Raw genomic sequence first — 6,000 nt, 5'->3', positions numbered from 1 at the left:
AACCATCATAATATCATCTTACATCAAATGGATGTGAAAAGTGCATTCCTCAATGGTAAGCTTGAGGAAGAAGTATATGTTACTCAACCACCAGGTTTTGAGGATCAAAATTTTCAGATCACGTCTACAGACTCAACAAGGTCCTCTATGGCCTCAAGCAAGCACCTCGGGCGTGGTATGACACAATGAAGGAATTCCTCATGAAGAAAGGCTTCAAACCCGGTTCACTTGACCCAACTCTTTTCACCAAAGCATATGATGATGAATTATTCGTGTGCCAAATATATGTTGATGATATTATCTTTGGCTGTACTAACCAACGTTACAATGACGAAAATTTGCCTATATGATGAGTGAGGAATATCAAATGTCTATGATGGGAGAGTTGAAATTCTTCTTAGGTCTTCAAATTCGTCAACAACACAATGGCATATTCATATCTCAGGAGAAATACCTCAAGGATGTGTTGAGGAAATTCGGGATGCAAGATTACAAAGGCATCAAAATCCCTATGCCCACAAATGGCCATCTATGCACCGATGAAAATGGTAAAGACTTTGATCAAAAGGTATACCACTCCATGATTGGCTCTTTATTGTACCTATGTGCATCTAGGCTGGATATTATGCTTAGTGTTTGCATGTGTGCCCGATTTCAAGCTACACCGAAGGAATCACACCATAAGGCTGTGAAGCATATTCTTTGATATCAAGATCACACTCCAACACTTGGATTATGGTATCCCAAGTGCTCTTCCTTTTATCTCATTGGATATTCTGACTTTAACTATGCTGGTGATCGGGTGGACCGCAAATCAGGATTAGGCACATGTCATTTCCTCGGACGATCATTGGTATGTTGGTCCTCGAAGAAGCAGAACTGCGTATCACTCTCTACTGCTGAAGCTGAGTACATTGCTGCTGGATCCTGCTGTGCTCAATTGCTATGGACGAAGCAAACCCTCAAGGACTATGCCATCAATGTGAAGGATGTGCTACTCTATTGCGACAATGAGAATGCTATCAAGATTGCTCACAACCTAGTTCAGCACTCGAAGACAAAGCACATCTAGATTCGTCATCATTTTCTTTGTGACCATGTGTTGAAGGGTGACATCTCCATCGACCATGCAAATACTGAAGACCAGCTGGCCGATATCTTCACAAAGCCCTTGGATGAGAAGAGATTTAGCAAGTTGCGTGTGAGCTAAATATCTTGGAATCTTAGAATGTTCTTTGAAAAGGACACACATCCTAACACTTATACAAAACTGATGACTTAGATGTGCAACACACGAAGTAACATTTTTCTTCAATCAATGAAGACTAACCCTCTAAGTGTGAAGAAATTAATGAAGAATTCGATTCTCAGAACCCTACGATAGTTGTACGCGGTGTCTGAAATCATCATTCTTATACGGTGGGTTACGCCACCAACCAAAGTTGAAAATCTTAAATTTGAGTTTTTCTTCATTTTTGAAATTCCTTAGTTGTTCAATTTCTTAAACTTTGCATTGTCTTCACTCTTTCCGTCATTATTCTTCATTGACCATATATATATATATATATATACTTGAGTTTTTATGTCCTCTACAACATTCACTTATTGCTAATTCTTCAAGTTGCCTTTTCTGCTAAGTGAATGTGATCGGACCCTTTCCCCCTCTATGCTAAACTCAACCCAGTCTGTTCAAAAATTCTTCATGTGCGTTCTATTTGAAACCCGTTCAAATTCTTCACTGTGTCCTTGCCAGCTGAAGAATTTGCGAACGAAACTTTAAAATATTCTTATCTGAACTTTCGGCTTTTGCCGCTCAAACCGTTACACATCCCATGATAAGATTTATCTATTCACCCATGATCTCACACGATGTACACCACACTGTACGTGGGTGACACATGTCGCTAGGATGAGAAGGGTCAGGGGCATGTTCGTCCATTTTCCTCGGGCGAGCGGTTTTTCACCTCGGCTATAAATACCCCTCACCCTCCTCAGACTGCATTTACCCTGCTCGATCTCACTCCCCTCGCTCGAGCTCTCAAGCCCTAGCGCCGCCGCTACCTTCATCGTCGCCGGTGAGGAAGAGCTTCACTGCCTCGACCTTGTCGACGTCGTACTCGTGCCGGCCGCGGAAATCTTCACTCTGCCGCTACCGTAGTTGTCTTCCTCTGCCAAGTTAGGGCGTGGAAGATCTGGACTGACGAACTTCCAATCTACACTCTTAGTTCATCATGTTCTTCGTCAAGGGTAATTAAAAGTTACTTTTACTGCCTTTGTTGATTCTGATGATTTCCATAAAATCTTCAAAAGGTGTTTATTCTTCAACTTCCACACTCTAAACACCTTACACAGTCATCTATTCTTATTCTGTTTCTCTAAGTGATGTTTTTTTCTCAAGATTCCTCAATTGTGTGAATTTTACAATCCACACAACTCTGGAACCTAAGTCAAAGAACGCTTAGTGAAATTCTTCAAGACATATCTGGTCAATTTCTTCAAACTTGTCCGTTGTGCAAAAACATCTGAGAACGCATATGACCTCTCCAAATTCTTCGCACCTATACTCTGTTCATAGGTACACGTGTCTGCTGCTGAATCACTAGGTTCTCATCAACTTAACTCATTTGTAGCATTCCTCGAAGAAAAGCTGCATACTTCTTCAGAGAACTCAATAGTTCAAAATCCTCAACTGAAGAAAATGGCAGATGGCAAGAAACCTTAGAAGGGAGGGAAGAAACTGGAAGTCAACACTGCTTTTGAGATCCCTGCTGACATATATACATGGTATTGCACACCAGATGAAGGAAACTCATGGTAAGGAAACAAAGAATGAGCGCAAGGTGCGCATTCAGAAAATTGAACGAAGATGGGCACATGAATGGAGGGAGTACAAATATGTTACTCCAAAGTACATGAAGAAATTTTCTCTAAACCGTCCTTGCCCAAGACCACCGTTGGCACCTAGCAAAATTGCTGATCCCACTAGCATCAAGCGCGGTGAGGACCATGCTGATGAATGGGCCAAGCGGCAAGCCAAGCTGGCCAAACAGGCCAAAAAAAGCAGTGAGGAAATTCAATGAAGACTCAGCTGCTGCCGCTACTGAGGCCTCCACAAGCAAGAAGGCTATGCCTAAGAAGCCTGCTCGAAAACCACCTTCCTCAGCAATGCCCTCCCGGCCAAGTTCAGCAATGCCCTCACGGCCAAGCTCATCTATGCCCTCATGGCATATTCCTCAAGCTGCTCCAGTTCCTCAGGTTACAATACCCTTGGCTCCTCCAGCAAAGTTCTCAGGACCTGTGCATCTTGCCTCTTGCCAAAGGACCATAGGCATCTCAATTGCCTCAGGAGCATCTACAAGTTCTTCAGCTCCTCCTCAGTCTTCCAAAGGCCCCACTTTGCTGTAGACCAACGCGACTGCTAGACGAGGCACTAGACCAAGTCCTCACAAGAAGCAAGTTGCCTTCCATGTGCCGTCAGAAGCTGATGATGAGGAATTAGCCAAAATCATCAAGGACAGACACCAAATGGCCGCTAGAGCCAAGGGCAGTGTTGTGCCTCTCCTGTTGGATCCGAAGAAGATCTTGGACTTCATTGAACTCTGGCACAATGACCCAAATACCCCTGAGGGAGTCCAGGACTAGGGGGTGTCCGGATAGCCGGATCACCATCATCGGCCGAACTATCATCGGCCGGACTATCATCATCGGCCGGACTCCAAGACTATGAAGATACAAGATTGAAGACTTCGTCTCGTGTCCGGAGAGGACTTTCCTTGGCGCGGAAGGCAAGCTTGGCGATACGGATATGTAGATCTCCTACCATTGTAACCGACTCTATGTAACACTAGCCCTCTCCGGTGTCTATATAAACCGGATGGCTCTAGTCCGTAGGACAACAACAACAACCATTACAATCATACCATAGGCTAGCTTCTAGGGTTTAGCCTCCTTGATCTCGTGGTAGATCCACTCTTGTAACATCCACAATATCAATATCAATCAAGCAGGACGTAGGGTTTTACCTCCATCAAGAGGGCCCGAACCTGGGTAAAACATCGTGTCCCTTGTCTCCTGTTACCATCCGCCTAGACGCACAGTTCGGGACCCCCTGCCCGAGATCCGCCAGTTTTGACACCGACATTGGTGCTTTCATTGAGAGTTCCCCTGTGTCGTCACCGATAGGCTTGATGGCCTCTTCAATCAACAACGACGCAGTCCCGGGCGAAACTTCTCTCCCCGGACAGATCTTCGTATTCGGCGGCTTCGCACTGCGGGCCAACTCACTTGGCCATCTGGAGCAGATCGAAAGCTACGCCCCTGGCCGTCAGGTGAGGTTTGGAAGCCTAAACTTCACGACCGGTATCCACGGGGACTTGATCTTCGATGGATCCGAGCCGCAGCCAAGTGCGCCGCACTGTCACGATGGGCACGACCTAACTCTGTCGCCGGACAGCGCCTTGAAGGCCGCACACGAATCCGCTCCGACCCATGGTCTAGAGCCGATCGTGCAGATCGAGGACGGGTGGCTGGACACCGCCTCGGGAGCTGCAACTTCCACGGCGATGGAGCCGAACACTGACCTTGTCCCTCATAAAGCTCATGACTCCGAGGTGCCGGACTCCCTTCCGGACTCCAAACCTCCTGCGCCGCTGCCAATCGAATCCGATTGGGCGCCGATCATGGAGTTCACCGCTGCGGACATCTTTCAGTACTCACCATTCGGCGACATCTTAAATTCGCTGAAGCACCTCTCTCTATCCGGAGAACCCTGGCCGGACTACGGCCAGGATGGTTGGGACGCGGACGACGAAGAAATTCAAACCCCACCCACCACCCACTTCGTAGCCACCGTCGATGATCTAACCGACGTACTCGACTACGACTCCAAAGACATCGACGGTATGGACGACGATGCCGGAGACTATCAAGAACCAGCGCCTACAGGACACTGGAAGACCACCTCGTCATACGACATATACATGGTGGACACCCCAAAAGATGGGGACGGCGAAGAAGCAGCGGAGGCAGATTCCTTAAAGAAACAGCCCAAGCGCCAACGTCAGCGGCGCCGCTCTAAATCCCGCCACAGCAAGAATGGAGATTCCGGCACAGGAGATAATAACACCCCAGAAAGTGCCGAAGATAACCCCCTCCAGCAAGATTCAGTGCAGGAGGAGGCAGAAGCAAGCCCTCACGAGAGGGCGGCAGACGAAGAGGTCGAGGATGATAATTACATACCTCCCTCCGGAGACGAGGCAAGCCTCGACGACGACGAATTCGTCATGCCTGAGGATCCCGTCGAACAAGAGCGTTTCAGACGCAGGCTAATGGCCACAGCAAATAGTCTAAAGAAAAAGCAGCAACAGCTTCAAGCTGATCAAGACCTGCTGGCCGACAGATGGACCGAGGTCCTCGAGGCCGAAGAGTATGAACTCGAACGCCCCTCCAAAAGCTACCCAAAACGCAAGTTGCTCCCCCGACTAGAGGAGGAAGCATACAAACCTGCATCACTAGTGCACAATATGGCAGACCGACCACCTCGTGGCCGCGACAGAGAGGCATGTAAGCCCTCCACCAAAACCGTACCCCGGCACCGCTCAAAAAGCACGAAGCCACGGGGGAACGCACCGGACTTGCGAGATATATTGGAGCACAAGGCAAGACAATCCAGATCTATCTATGGATCACGTGGGCGCCCCAAGACCCACGACGAATACCGTCGCGCCGGATACAACTACTCCGGCCGGGCCGAACACAGCAGACAACGCTCTCTTGAGCCACGTCGCGATATTGCTCAATACAGAGGCGCCGCACACCCACTATGCTTCACTGACGAAGTAATGGATCATCAAATCCCTGAAGGGTTTAAACCCGTTAACATCGAATCCTACGATGGCACAACAGACCCCGCGGTTTGGATTGAGGATTATCTCCTTCATATACATATGGCCCGCGGCGACGATCTTCACGCCATCAAATATCTCCCGCTCAAGCTTAAAG

Source organism: Triticum dicoccoides, chromosome 2B (genome assembly GCF_002162155.2).
Source record: "Triticum dicoccoides isolate Atlit2015 ecotype Zavitan chromosome 2B, WEW_v2.0, whole genome shotgun sequence".
NCBI lineage: Eukaryota > Viridiplantae > Streptophyta > Magnoliopsida > Poales > Poaceae > Triticum > Triticum dicoccoides.
Note: the sequence above shows the minus strand (reverse complement) of the source record.